The following is a 16,155-nucleotide window of genomic DNA, read 5'->3' as shown; positions in this document are numbered from 1 at the left end:
ACCGTTTCCTGGCTCGGGCGGTGCAAACACTCCCGGTTTAGTAGGAGGAACATCGAGCGTCTCTGCAGAGAGAAAACAACAATCACGGGAACTGATGTCTCGAAAACAGTCAGCGCATGCGCAGAAAATTCTGTCCGCATCGGCCGCAGCGTCTTATGGGCGCATATCCGGTAATATGCGTGCGTTCCGGTTACCCCAGCTTTCGCGATTGACTAGTCAGTTTCGTGGAGGTGGTTCGAGGCCTGCGATTTGGTCTTTCGCACAGCTCGAACCAGCTGCACCAAATGGTCAAAATTTTGAAGAAGAAAGTATTTCCAGACGTACAGGAAATGGACCTCCGGAGGAAAGCTACAAGGGAAGCTACAAGTGTCTCTCAAGCTACAAGAAAGCTTGAGAGACACTCGAGGCCCGGTAAAGGTAGGGCAACAGAACATGTGCACATTCAGGGCGAACATACATACAAAGAATGTGTCGTGTCCGGTCGCTGTGTTCAATGCAGCGAAAGACGCACACGGTACTTTAAGACTTTGTTTATTTAAAGCTGATGAGGGTGCGACCAGCGTCGACCGAGGCAGGAGCCGAACTGGCCGCCCGAAGAAAGGGGGGAGCGGAGAAGCGTCCACGGGAGGGAGTGGCTTCCCAGAAGAGGAGGAGGATGCGGGGGTGCGGGGGCGCACCATGGGGGGGCATCTGGCGACAGCGTGCCAGTGGTCGTTAGGAGGGGCGAGTGGTCGTTAGGAGGAGGTCGTTAGGAGGAGGATGCGAGTGGTCGTTAAGAGGAGGGTGCGGGGGCGCACACACACAAAAGCAATAAGGGGACACAACACTTCCTTCCCCCTTAGAAAGTTGCCTGGTATCGTGCAGGGGGTCGGCGCTCACGCGTGGAGGCGCGCTGGCTTTGTGCGCTCGGGGGAGAAACACTTGTAGGCTGGCTGTTGTTCGCTGTGTCTCCTAGGTCTGTCCTGGGCGAAGTCTCTTCTTCCGGGAAGAGGGGCCAGGCTATGTGGGAAGATGGTGCACGTGTTCTCTCCGCTGGCGGACAGCTCTCAGACGGCGTCGTAAATCTACGCAGCTGGTTGAGATGTCGGCGTGCTGCTGTGCCATGTATGTTGACGAGCCAAGAGCGCAGGCCTATGCGTCTGACAATTGTAGCTTCCTCCCAGCGTGGCTTTTTCAGAAACTGTCGGGCGAGGACGCGCTGCCCCTCATTAAGCGTGCCGCAGCGCGGAATTGCTTTTTCTTCCCGGAACGTCTCTGCCTTTGGCTCGGGGAGGATGGCTGTGAGCTGGGTTCGCATTTCACGCTCGAACATCATTTTCGAGGGGGTCTCGCCTGTTGTGCTCTGAACCGTCGTGTGCTGCTTGATGAGAAAGCGCGCAAGGCGGCGCTGCAGCGAGCCTGTCTGATCTCTTTCAAGGGCGCGTTTTAGCTCGGCTACGTAGCGCTCGGCTTGTCCGTTTGTCGCTGGGTGGTAGGGGGCCGATGTAACTGATGAGATCCCGTTGTCGCGATAAAACTTGAGGATCTCCGCAGACACAAACGGTGTTCCGTTGTCCGACACTACCTTGCGCGGCAGGCCGAACGTTGCAAATAGTGATCGGAGGTTGTCAATGACTGCTGCTGAAGTCGTCTGTCCCATTTGCCTTATCTCAAGCCACTTTGTGTAGGCATCTACGACCACAAGGAAAGTGCAGCCCTCAATTGGTCCTGCAAAATCAATGTGCAGTGTGTGCCATGGTGTGTCTGGCTTTTCCCATTCTGGGAAAGGAGCTTTCGGCGGGGCGCTCCGGCTGCTCTGGCAAGGCTTGCATTCTCGCACCACTGTTTCGATGTCGTTGTCAATGCCAGGCCACCACATGTAGCTTCTGGCACACTTTTTCATTGCAACGATGCCCCGATGTCCGGCGTGGATGAGAGACATAGCTTGTGCGCGTAGTTCTCTCGGCATCACAACTCGGGACCCAAATATGATGCAGCCGCGATGGGTGCTCAACTCTGTAGCTCGCCTGCGGTAAGCGTCGAAGTTGTCCCCTTTGAGTTTATGCACGTTGCCTTGTTGAACAGCTGTGTAAACTAGCCGGAGAGCTGCGCACTTCTGCGTAGATGCTGCAACTGTGCCTGCTGTAAGCGGAGGTTCTGGCAGTGCTTCGAACATCAGAACGTCTCCTGGTGGAAATGGTTCGTCAACAGTTGCGTCTAGTGGCAGACGGCTTAGCGCATCGGCGTTTTGATGTTTACTCCCATTGCGGTAGACCAGAGCGTAGTCGTACGCTGAGAGTTTGATGGAATGCTGCGTCGGCTCGATGACACCTTGCTGCTCCAGTTTGTCCAACTCTTTTTCAACTGAATCTCGGAGAGCAAACGGCACCGGCCTGGCCTTCAGAAATTTGGGTTGCGCGTTGTCCAACAACTCCAGTGTGACCGGGGGCCCTTCGTTTCCTGGAATCTCTTCCGAGAATACTCTTTCGTATTTCTCTTGCAGTTGCTCAGCCATGTTCTGGCTCGGCGTCTGGTGTATGCCGCATATCATCACGCCTAGTGGAGAAAACCAATTTCTCCCTAGAAGGCTTGATCCTGTGCCCTTCACAACAAGCAGAGGTAGCGTATGGGTCTGGCCGTTGTAGTTAACCTGCACGTTGGCAGAGCCCAATAGTGGCAGATTCTGTCCTGACCACGTTCGCAGGTGCGTGTCGTCTTGTTGCAGGGCGGGTGCGTCAGATGGCCATGACGTTCGGAACGTGTCCTCACTGATCAGAGTACAGGCTGCGCCGGAGTCCACCTCGAACTTAATCAGCTGGTGATGTACGCTTACTTCTGTAAAAATCTTCGGTCGCGTGCCGAGATTCATGGTGTTCAGGTCGTACAACACAGATGGTGTTGCTGATGTTGTTCCATGGAGATCAGATAGCGGCGTATTCTCTGAGGCGTTGACGCTGTGATTAGGCTGGGAAGGTGACTTTATCTTGGCAAGTCTCCGTTTCGTAATGCATGCTCTTTCGATATGCCCTCGCTTGTGGCAAAAATTACACGTGGCTGACTGGAATCGACATCCCTGGGGGTTGTGTTGGTCGTCACACCGCCAGCAGCGTTGTGCCTTTTTGACCGATTTTACAACAACAGAAGGCTTGAGCACCTGGTTGCTTGTCTGGTGTACCGGCTCGGTGTTCCGGCGAATCCCTCTCTGCTGGTGACCGGCGCTCTCCGCTCGAACGGCGATGTCGTAAGCTTTGCTGAATGTGAGGTCCTTCTCAGCGAACAGGCGCTGCTGCAGTGACTCGTCACTCAGTCCGCACACAAATCTGTCGCGTAACATCACGTCCAAGGGAAGCATGGTGGTGTTAGCAGAAGAAGCTGCGTCTCCCTCCTGCCCGGTAGCTGTTGTCGACAGCGTTCCAAAATTGCAGTCGTCAGCGAGCTTCTTGAGCGCGGCTACGTAGGCGCTCACAGTTTCTCCTTCCAGTTGATCTCGTCGTTGGAAGCGAGCCCGGCTGTAGACCTCGGATGGCCTTGGGTCGTAGTGCTTTTGCAGCGCTTTTACGATGTCGTCGTAAGACACTGCCGCTGGTGTGCTTGGCTGAATAAGGGCGCAGACAGTATCGTAGGTCTGCTCCCCGCACAGCGTCAGCAGGTTGGCCCTCTTCAAGGCTGGGTCTGTGATGTTGTTAGCTTCAAAGTAGAACTGAAGGCGTCCAACCCACGATGACCACGATGAGCCGTTGAACTCTGGTATCTGATTGGGAAACCCTCGCGTAGCCATGGCTTGTCAATAGCGTTGCGTAGCGCGGGTCGAATCCACTTTCTCGTCGCCACTGTCGTGTCCGGTCGCTGTGTTCAATGCAGCGAAAGACGCACACGGTACTTTAAGATTTTGTTTATTTAAAGCTGATGAGGGTGCGACCAGCGTCGACCGAGGCAGGAGCCGAACTGGCCGCCCGAAGAAAGGGGGGAGCGGAGAAGCGTCCACGGGAGGGAGTGGCTTCCCAGAAGAGGAGGAGGATGCGGGGGTGCGGGGGCGCACCATGGGGGGGCATCTGGCGACAGCGTGCCAGTGGTCGTTAGGAGGGGCGAGTGGTCGTTAGGAGGAGGTCGTTAGGAGGAGGATGCGAGTGGTCGTTAAGAGGAGGGTGCGGGGGCGCACACACACAAAAGCAATAAGGGGACACAACAGAATGAAAATTATGTACTACGGAAAACAGCAAAAAGAGGAGAAATAATTGCGCTCACGAAACAAGCAAATTCGAATTAATTAAGACAGTAATTAACGGTCAACGATAGTGAAGCAGTATGCAGGCAACGTGGCTGAACCTAACAAACAGTGATGTTGCTAATTAGTGACGTACCACTTTCTCAAATTTCGGCAACGCTTACAAATTTTTGACATTGACTTTTTGTATGTGGGTGCACTATAGCTAGCAAAATGCAGAAGTAATTTTTTTTCCTTTGCTAATTTAGGCATTACAGGGTTAAGCTGCCAGATTCCCTTTGCTACACGAATTTCATGTTTGCCTTTCTGCCTTTGTAAGCAAAGTGCGGTATTGTATACATGCACTGCTTCCGGAAAAGCACAGTGCCATCATAATCGCCATCCGCCTGACCGCGCCCACTGCAGGGCAAAGGCCTCTCCCATGTCTCTGCAATTAACCCTCCTGTCCTTTGCTAGTTGCGGCCACCTCATCCCCACGTACTTCTTAATCTGATCCGCCCACCTAATTTTCTACCGCCAACTGCTACGCTTGCCTTCTCTTGGAATCCACTCCGTTACCCTCAAGGACCAGCCGTTATCTTGCCTTCGCATTACATGCCCTGCCCAAGCCCATTTCTTCCTCTTGATTTCGACTAGGATGTCATTAACCCGCGTTTGTTCCCCCACCCACTCTGCCCGCTACCGGTCCCTTAACTTTACACCTAGCATTTTTCTTTCCATAGCTCGCTGCATTGTCCTTAACTTAAGCTTAACCCTCTTTGTTAGCCTCCCCATTTCTGCCCCACAGGCAAGTACCGGTAAGATACAGCTGCTGTACACTTTTCTCTCCAGGGATAGTGGGAAACTGCCATTCATGATCTGAGCTATATATACCTTCGAATATCTGCCTTTATCTTCCCCATACATGACTAATTAAAGATGATTTTGATATGTGAGAAATATCGTTTCCATCACTTATAAACGGACGATATCTAAAAAAAATCCTCTTAAGGAGCACCCACAATTAGAACTAACTTATCAGAACAAACGTTGTTTGCAGTCAAATACTAAATGCAATCTATTACTTAAATGTCTTGTCAGTAGATCCACAGTGGTGAACACTCTCCACAGAAGAATTATTTTTGCAAAAGGATGTCGTACTGCACCCAGCGAGAGTCTAAAACGTTAATGCCATACATGCACGGCGGACAGTACTCTCGATTATTGTTCGTTGACAGATTGTTACGGGGTTCTGCAGATCCGCTTGACGAGAACATATACAGATAGGGCGTTATGACGTTAAAGTCGCAGAAAGGTATACTTCTAGCCTAGATTTGATAACACCTTCGAACACTTCAGGTAGTACCGATAAAAAAACAATGCCTTCGTGATTAGGCTGTAGATATTATTGGAATGGCCTTTGCAGATTTACATCCTGCAGGTAAATTTTTCTCGCTGTTTTATAATAATTGCGCCAACTTCATTTTCGGTAAGTGGTCACTCGGTAAGCGGCTGACTGTATGACAATGGACGGAATTTGATCTGCGTGCATTGTTAGCGTAACTTGCACCCTGATAGCAAAACTATTCACTACACATGCCATCTCGAAACCAGATATAGCGCTCAGCTCTGGGCTGACAATCCGCTTTTTTCACAATGCCGCTCAGCGCATGCGCGCCTCTTCTCCTCCAGTTCCCCTGGTTGAAAACAAACGCGTCTGCTCCTAGTGCGCATGCGCAGTTCATGTTAGTGATGGGTGCATGCGACAGATGGCGACAGCTGTCAAGCACGCACGTGCCACTTGGCAGGCGCAGCTGGCTCCTTGTGGAACCAGATGGCGCCTGCGTCTCCCGCCTGCATTTGTTTTCAACCAGTAGCAGACGAACTTTCGTCACCCCCCCTCCGCCTTTTCAGAAGGCGCCACATGTTGTGAAAAAGGCGGATTGGATGAATGGCTTCGCTCACTGGATCCGGTGAGCACGTAGATGGCGAGCGCGGCGATCAGGAAAACCGTGAGGCAGACCGCCAGGCAGGGCTGGACCGGGAACGGCCGAGGCTCATCTTCCCGCATGACGCGCCGCTTGCTGCCGCAGAGATAAAGACAGGCTTAAAGATGATCATCGCCGCTATCATCATCATCCATATTAACTTCAGTGGTCGTCATCATCATAAGCCGTGTTAACTTCTCTGCGCGACAAAGACTCGTTTCTGTGATATCGTGCTCCCCCTGTCCGCGGCCCTGTCACCTCACAGAGTTGCTCATACATGACTGGAAGAAAAAAAATGGCACAGTTGCGCATCATCCAACAGACAAACAAGCAAGCAAAAACAAACAAATTATTTGCGTGCAGGGTAGATGAGGTTTTGCATTTCGCTTGGCTAGACCCATATACAGATATATGGTTGCGAAAAAATGTCGCCGCGTTTCCCGACATACGCGCTCCAAAGACGCGGTTACATAGCTTTAGAAATATTTAGAACTCCTCCATACGCCATCCGTGGTTCTGGCGGCCATCTTGTTTGGGCGCTCTTAGCAACAGCCATAAACGGCATCTTAGTTGCTATGGCGAGATACTTACTCATCCGGTTTTGCCGAGAGTTACGTCACGGCCTCTTCTCTATATTTTCCTCCCTCCATAAATTTAATGGTCGGTCAAGGGTGCGCCACTGTTGAGCAAGTGACAAGTGACGAGGAATAAAGAAGATTGGTGTTGCATAGCCCCATCGATTTTGGGGGCGCTCTAAGCGAACGCGACCTAGGCTCCGATCACCGCTGCTCTACTGTGCACTGGAGAGTTGGCTAGGGACTGTTTTATGGTCACCTTCAGCCCCGACCCGTTGCGCGAGGTAAACACTAAACAGGAATAAAAAGGGACTAAGGGAGTGTGCTAGAGGGCAGCCTTTACTCCCATTTTACTCTCATATAGGCGTATTCATATCTACAACGTACTCACCGTGTGACTACGAGGGAGTCCACCCTGCCCTGCCCTTGGTATGGGTTGGCAATAGCAAGCTGTTCGGAAAGAGAATACGAAGGGAAGCTTAGAAAAGCGGAGATGCAACCTTTTTACGCATTGAAAAATGCTAATGTGCAGAATTGCCGGGTATGAGGGTATGAACCAGCCACCCAGACTGCCTGTACTGTGGCTGCGGGACTGCTGTCATTCCATCAACCTTTCCTTGAATGTTTTGGGAGGGGTCAGTATTTTCTCCTCCAACCAGCTGATAACCCCCCCCCCCCTCCCCCCTCCACGTCTCTTTCAGAATAGACTTCTGATACCGATTCGGGCAGACTACGAATTAAAGTTCATTGCTACTGGCTTGTCCGCAATCGTCTCCTGTCCGTTTTCAGTGCCCATCTGATGAAATCTGTCGTGTCTTATAGCAGGATACAAGCCAAAAAGGCAGCGGCGAAAGCCCCTTAATGAAAGCTCTCCAGACAATGACGTAGACCTACCTGTTGCAATGACGTTGTGGTTAATCCCATTTCACAGAGGTACCTGCTAGTCATCTGCGATGTCATGCTGTGGGATTAACCGCGACATCATGGGAACGTCGACGCCGTTGGCTGGAAGGTCCACATTGCAATGTCCCTGTTCTTTCGACAGCTCCAGGATTGGCTGATTGAGAAAGCGAGACGACTTTGTAAAAAAAAAGTTATAAATTAAATCGCTATAGCGGATTCCACATACTTATCCACGATGGTTAGATGAGAAGGCAGAAAAATTCAGGGGCCACTTTAGCTCTCTAAAGTGCTGCAAGGCGAAAGCCTTTCCTGGTGCACTATTTGGCATTGACTGCGAGACTGTTTGTGCTGTGCTAGTGCTTCACTTGACTACACACTTTGACTCATATTACAACCACACACTTTGACTGCTTCTTTAGCACGACTCTCTCTCTGCTTCGATGAGTTCGGTTGTATCCATGGCTCTGTTCGCAGTAATGAGGTGTGTAATGTGGTCACCCTCGGACGCCTTACGCCCCCTGTCGGGGCGGACGATAACTATTTTATTAGTTGTCGTCTGCTCCAAAAGGAGGCGTCAGGCATCCGTGGGTGACCTCATTACTTCGAATTCGCGCACTCTGACGTCATAACCATTTCGACCAACCGAAAAGTATGACACCTCTGCTGACAACCTTCTGTCGACAACGATGAGGCATTAAAGGCATTCGCCTTAAAAAACGCATGCTGATCGAAGTACGCGTACCGGGTTGAAGCTGAACAGCGCGGCGACGATTCCCTTGGGCGTGGGCGGGGCCTTCATCTTTTCCTGCTCCTCGTTCGCCACCTGGGTGGCCTCGGTTGAGGGGCTGAACGTAGTCGTCCGGATGTCCTTGTCGGTCGTGATGTCAACCGAGCGCTTCCGCTTGGCTCGCGACCCGCCATGGCCGGCCATGGCCGACCTGCGAGACACCGCCGGAGATCCCCCACAGAAACGATGACGGCGGCAGACTGCGCGTCTGTTCACAGCGAGTGGAGTCGCAGGAAGGATGTTACTGGTCACTGCAGCGCTGGCACTTCGAGCGAGGCTGTAGTCTCAGTTTAACAATCATATCTTACTCTACCTATTACTCGTATCCTCTCAGACCCTATCCTTTCCCTACCTTACAATATGATCTAATAGCTATTGAAGCCTCATCGGGGGAAACAAATTGGAGGAAGCTCAAAGGGAAGCTGCATAGGTTTTAGAAATCAACGAGCTTAAGAGGGTCGAATGTGTGAAACTTGCATGTAAAGCACGCGAAGTCTTTTTTGGGCTAGCGCTTGAAATAGCGAAGTAATCGCCCATTAAAATCCGGACGCCCTTCAAGCTTCTCCGCAGTGCAAAACGCTAAGTGGGAGCGCATGATGACATCATCGAAGGTATCGGTACATTTCCAACGCACAAACGCCTGCTTTGAAGGAAAAAAACCAGCGCCACTGAAGGCGAACCCTGCCGAGTGTTGTTTGGCAGCGTCTAACGCGTGAGGGAAGGGTGTGCCTGACGACAGCGGTAATTTGAAATCATACCTTCCGTGACGTCGCGCTGAGTTTCCCTGCACTCCTCTGGTGCATTGAGGAGAAGTGCAAAATTCTATCGTCGATTACGTCACTATTTTAAATGCTAGTGCAAAAACACTTGGCATGCTTTACCTACAGCCAACATATATTTGAATCCTTGAATATCGCGAAATTGTCAAAAAAGTGCTGCAGTTGCCCTTTAAGCTTCGCCTTTAAAAGTGGAACGCGACATCGTGTTGCAGGTAGTGGTGACGTAAATGAACGCATTTTTCATTTTTTTTCAGTTGTTTCAATTATTATTTGATCAATTACACTCTAAATTTCCTTATTACCATCATCAAGCATTCGCTTTTCATTCAGAGCACTTTGACACCTTCGAAACCCCTTTTTTTCATTTTTTTCATTTCTTTAATTAATCAACTATTCAATTAATTACAATGATTTAATTAACTCGTCATCGCCTATCACACACAAATCAATCATCATTCACTAGAACCACAAATTACTATGATGCCTATCACACACCAATCAATCATCAGCAACTAGAACCACAAATTACCATGATGCTTATCACACACCAACCAATAATCAACCACAAATTACCATCATACAATTTTTTTTACGCAGCCCCCAATTTCCGACACGTGATACCGACTGCTACAACTACTACTACTACGACGTCCGATGGAGGCGAATTTCTAGATGCCGGTGTACTGTGCGATGTCAGTGCACCTAAGAAACCCAGCTGGTCGAAATTTCCGGAGACCTCCACTACGGCATCCCTCATAGCCTGAATCGCTTTGGGATGTTAAATCCTAATAAACCAAACAAATAAACCAAACTACTACGACGCCAACGGCTTTTCGACCGAACTAGCTGTATACGATATCGCGTAAAATGTGTTGTCGGCCATAAAATTCGCTTATTGGCTGGAGGGAAGTGGTGTCACGAGACCGGATTCTTGTACGCCGAGCCACGATGGCAGCAGTCAAGTGCGGCATCCTGGACCAAGGATCGACCACGGCGCCCAGTGACCCGTAAGGGTCAAGAATACTTTCAATATATCGACCATAAAGTTTTTTCCATTCATCCTACGCACATTGGCTCGATGGAAGTGAAGTCACAAGACCAGAAGTGACAAATATGCGTCCGGATCGCCACCTCGTGACTCCTGCGGGAGAAGTTCTAACCAGCAGCTAGATGACCCGAAGGGATTTCTTGTTGAGAAAAAAAATATACAATTGAGAAAAAATACAGGTAAATTCTTTTTTCTTAAATTCGTGTATGGGCCGTATCTTCAAAATTCACACCCGAATGAAAAATGAAAGTGTGTCCCTTACACGATATACTATAATAACGCCGTGGTCTACAAGACGCATAGTACAACGCGCTCAAGATGGCCTGCAGCACAGCAATACGCATGTGGCACTGTGCGAAAGGCTGCGAGCCCGACGGTGGTGCATGCATTACATGCCCAGCTTTCCTGAACATGAAAAACTGGGGTCATCTGTTGGCCGCCAGTGATGAGCACAGACTACCTCAATGGGGATATATTTAACTTGTAATTTTGAGAAAACTAGAGAGCCCCCAGAGATTGCGCGAACTTGGGGTTTCATCATGGCCGAATCTTCCTCCAGCCGCCACCTCTGTCAGGCATGTAGCGCCTACCCTGACAATACGCATACATACTGGGCCTGCCCACTTGCCACCCAGTCAGTACACTACCTCCATTGCAGATTCCTACCCAAGCAGGTATACATTTTCCTTGGGATAGCTAGGGTCGCTCCTCTTGTTGCATTCCGCCCAATACTGTGCCCACTGCTCATTACCCACATCACCCGCGTGTTGGTCGATAAAAGTTCAGACTCTCCGACTTGAGACAGCGGCCCGCACATAGTGAGACAGGCCGCCGTATCACTGTTTGCGATGGCCATATCAAATCAACAGGATGTACGGAACAGTCCAAATTTCCGCGGTTGTTCTGAGTGTTCAGCCCCATGCGGCACATGATGGAAGCCATGCTAACTATAGTCGGGTAAGTCAAGAAAAAAAGAGGCCGTTTCCCGTCAAAGGGCCCATTTCCAGCCAATGGCGTCGGCCAATTCTCATAAGCTTGCTAACGTGAGTTGCGAGGCAATGCAGGGAGTGGCCTGACAATGCAGGAAGGAGACTATCCAGGACAGTGTAGGGAGGGGACTGCTCCATTTTATATGACACTCCCTGCATTGTCTCGCAAACAGGTTCATGAGATTCGGCCGACGCCATTGGCTGGGAAAAAACCCAGGGCGTCCTTTGATGGGAAAAAACCGCTTTTTTGTTTACTTGTATTCGACTATAGTAGCGTTTGTCCAGATTTAATGGACTTCCCAAGCAGCACAGGTAATTGGCCCAATATTGTAAATGGATAGCTTCACTTTGATCCTCTATAAGAGCGGCCTTTGCCAATACATTTCCAATATTGAGTGTCCAGATTCAATGGACTTGAGCCATCAGTTGCAATTGTTGGGTATCGCGCAGAGGTCCCCGCATATTCGGACCTGCGTATCGCGGCGTATTCGATCGCTACGAAGTGCCTCGCCACGGTTGCCGCCGAGGCGTATGGTGTCATCTTTTCTAGTTTAACCCTGAAACTACCTTAGAGGTGGCGACTGAGGCGGCCTCCCATCTCTAGAGCACAGGACAGCAAGCAGCTCCCCCCATATTCATGTTCCTCTTTGGGTAATCATCATCAGCCTGACCACGCCCACTGCAGCGCAAATGCCTCTCCCATGTCTTTCCAATTAACCCTGCCTTCGCCAGTTGCGGCCACTGTATCCCCGCAAACTTCTTAATCTCACCCACACACGTAACTTTCTGCCGCCTCCTGCTACGCTTGCCTTCTCTTGGAATCCACTCTGTCACTTTAAGGGACCAGCGGTTATCTTGCCTTTGCATTACGTGCCCTGCCCAAGCCCACTTCTTCCTCTTGATTTCAACTAGGATGTCATTAACCCGCGTTTGTCCCCTCACCCACTCTGCCCGCTTCCGATCTCTTAACGTTACACCTATCATTTTCCTTTCCATAGCTCGCTGCGTTGCCCTTAACTTAAGCTGAACCCTCTTTGTTAGCCTCCACGTTTCTGCCCCATAGGTGAGTACCGGCAAGATACAGCTGTTGTATACTTTTCTCTTGAGAGATATTGGTAAGCTGCCATTCATGATCTGAGAGAGACTGCCATATGCACTCCGCCGCTTCGGAGTGAGTCGCCTCCTTCCAGCTATGCCCTGAATGTCCACTAGGTATAACGATAGGCCTACACAACATAGGACTCTCGAAATTGGCACAACTGCAGCCTCACCTGGGAGCCGCTGCAGCTGGTTTCATCGGGCCGGCTTGCATGGTGATCTTCTCGCAGTGGACGTGGTACGAGGAGTGGGAAACCTGTCGAAGACGTCGGCGGGCGAGGACTAGCAAGCAGGGATACGAAAGCACGCGCAGGATAGCGGGTTTCTTCGTCTTCTTCTGAGCCTCTTGTGATTCCACGCGTGTGCCAAGCACAGACGGCTTCTTCCTCTTCCAGACCAATTGGTTGATATTAGCTTGGACCTGGATGACCAACGCAATCTGGTGGACGGGGCTAGGCTGCCGGCAGCCGCTGCAGCATGCCCCCTCCATGACGAGGCAAATTTCTTTGGGACTCAATAATTTTTTACCATTCATAATCTTAGAGAACCTGCCATATGCGCTCCACCCCGTTCTCATTCTTCTAGTTATTTCCCTCTCATGATCCGGATCTGCGGTCACTACCTGCCCTAAGTAGACATAATCTCTTACTACTTCCAGCACCTCGCTACCAATTGCGAACTGCTGTTTCCTTGCTAGGCTGTTGAACATTACTTTTTTTTTCTGCATGTTAATTCTTATCCCCACCGTTCTGCTCTGCCTGTCTAAGTGATTGATCATGCTTTGCAGTTCTTGTCCTGAGTGGCTTAGCAAGGCAATGTCATCAGCGAATCGAAAATTACTCAGGTATTCCCCATTAACTCTTATCCCCAACAGTTCCCATTCCAGTCCCCGGAATACCTCCTGTAAACAGGCAGTGAAGAGCATTGGCGAGATCGTGTCCCCCTGCCTGACACCTTTCCGTATTGGAATTTTATTGCTGACTTTATGGAGAACTATAGTAGCTGTAACGGAATGGATTCCAAGAGAAAGCAAACGTAGCAGGGGACGGCAGAAAGTTAGCTGGGCGGATGAGATTAAGAAGTTTGCGGGGATACAGTGGCGGCAACTGGCGAAGGACAGGGTTAATTGGAGAGACATGGGAGAGGCCTTTGCCCTGCAGTGGGTGTAGTCACGCTGATGATGATGATGATGAATTTTTACCTCACCCATCATCATCAGTGATGTTGCGAGGTAGAGGTGTAAAGATATTGAAGGAGTACCCAGGCAGCACAGGTAATCGGCCCATTATTGGTAAGGTATTGGCAGAGGCCGGTGCTGCAAAGGGCCAGAGTGAACCCGTTCATTTGCAATACTGGGCCAATTAAATCTGCTACTTGGGCAGATACGGCAATAAATTTCAAAACAAATGAATGCTTCCTTAAGTTTCTTGCGTGTACAAGGAGGCGTACAGGCAGGCGTCGTAGACGAGTAGGACGAAAAGCAATCTGTTGTCATTGGACACGGCAGCAAAGGACCGGAAGCTTCAATTACTAGCCTCTGGAACTTTGCAGCAAAGCTCGCCTCAGAGTAGCAGTGTAGGATATAGTCGGACACAAGTAAAGAAAAAAAATGGAGGGGACGCTTAAACCCGACCTTAAGGCTATGACACGATAGCATGATGGGTTAATTTTCATATATGAAAGTCATTCTCTACTGGATACCTGGATAGATAACTGGGAGTCGTCATCCCCCCCCCCCCCCCCCCCCCCCCCTCCCCCCTGAAAGCGCAGTGGCGCAGCGGTTAAGCGATGCGCCACTGCGCTGCGACGGCAGGTGCAACCAGCGGTGGTCCTTGTGCGGCCCAGGGTTGCTCTTCCCAGCGACCAATCAATAATTTAACTCTCACCTGCCATACTAGGCAGTTTGCTCACTATCCAGTGGACAGGTTGTGAACACGTCGCAAGGTCACGTGACCTAGGTGGCCCACCTGCTTCCTAGGTTGCTCTCTGGGCGCTACCTGCCAGAGTCATGCTGGTAATTTTATTGCGAAAGCAATACTACTTGCACTTTCACGCCTTTGCCGTGCCGCAGCCGTGACCACCATCGTGCCGCGGCCGTGACCACCATTGACCTTCATTTGACCTTGATTGCATTAGATTAGATTAGATTGGACTGGATTAGATTAGATTACATTACATTAGATTACATTGGATTGGAGTGGATTTGATTGGAATGGATTGGATTGGATTGGATTGGATTGTATAACCGATGCATCACCACAAGTCTAACCACAAGCACCACCACAAGCTACACTACCAGCTGTACCATGGAGTAGGTACGGATATTGCTTTCGCAATTACCGGGCTTAACCAAGCTAAGCCACAGCGAATTTTTAGCCCACAGCGCCGACGCCGACAACGCCGACATCAAATTTTCTGGAGAGCGGGGCCTTTAATGCTATCGAGTTAAAAGCGGCTTTTCCCCGTCAAACGAGCCCCTTCCAGCCAATGATGTCGCGCAATTCTCTTGAACCTGCTAGCGTGACAATGCAGGGAGGAGACTAACCTTTCATCTGCCACTGCCTGCATCGCCATGGTAGCAGGTTCAAGAGAATCGTCTGACGCCATATGGGCTGGAAGGGGATCCTCTGACTTGCATCCTTTTGCCGAGAGGAAAGCGGCGTGACAGGCTAGGACGGAGGAAAAGACAACATATTTCATTTCATTTCATTTCATTTCATTTATTTTACCCTCAGGGCTTTCGCATTACAGAGGGGGTGGGACAGTGAAGAAAACAATACATAGATCAAAAACAGGGCTATATATACGAACAATATTGAAAGATCCTAGAGAAAGATGACGAAAACATTGAGAACAAAAGTACAGGAGTAAAAAGAAATAAATAAAAAGATTACAAAAAAAAAGAAACCTTATGTAGTCTATATATGAGTAAACAACATATCACAATTGGTCTGATTCTAACAGTGCGAGTAATTTGCTTTTAAAACGCGCAGTGTCGCTAACACAGGTGGCTGTGGGTGAAAGATTATTCCAGTCACGACATGTTTTAGGGAGGAAGGAATTAGAGCAGGTCACTGTGCGGCAGTGTGGAACAGCTACTTTTTGATTGTGGTCTATGCGAGGCGAGATGAAAGATGGTGCCTTTACACAGATGGCTTTCAGGCAAGGATTGTGATAGTAAATTTTATGGAAGAGGCAAATGCGTGATAGCTTACGGCGAGTGGAGAGTAAGGGGAGTTTAAGATTAGATTTCATTTTTGTTACACTGGCAGTGCGATGGTAGTTTCCAACGATGAAACGGACGCTTCGATTCTGCACGGCCTCGAGTTCATTTGTTAATATGATGGTGTCAGGATCCCAAATTGAACATGCGTACTCTAGTTGCGGACGAATGAGTGTAGTATACAGTAGCATTTTCAATGAAGGTGGAGAGGATGAAAAATTCCTGCGGACGTACCCTAGCATGCGGTTAGCCTTTGAAGTAATGAACCTGATATGAGCTTTCCAAGAAAGGTTAGAACAAACATTAACGCCAAGATACTTGTAAGACGAGACTGGATTCAGCTGAGTGTCGTTAATAAAATAATCTGGGCTCGTTTGCTGGTTACGGGTTACGCGCATGCATTTGCATTTAGATATGTTTAATTCCATTTTCCACAATTGACACCAGTCATAAGTTTTATTTAAGTCTGTCTGTAGCTGAATAATATCATCAGTGTTATTAATTACTCTGTAAATTACGCAGTCGTCAGCAAACAAGCACATGTTAGATGAAATCTTTAAAGGTAAGTCATTGATGTATATT

This window comes from Amblyomma mixtum, unplaced genomic scaffold (genome assembly GCF_055824585.1).
Source record: "Amblyomma mixtum isolate Tamu unplaced genomic scaffold, ASM5582458v1 scaffold_29, whole genome shotgun sequence".
Classification (NCBI taxonomy): Eukaryota; Metazoa; Arthropoda; class Arachnida; order Ixodida; family Ixodidae; genus Amblyomma; species Amblyomma mixtum.
The sequence above is the reverse complement of the archived record's forward strand: the minus strand, read 5'-3'. Positions refer to the sequence as shown.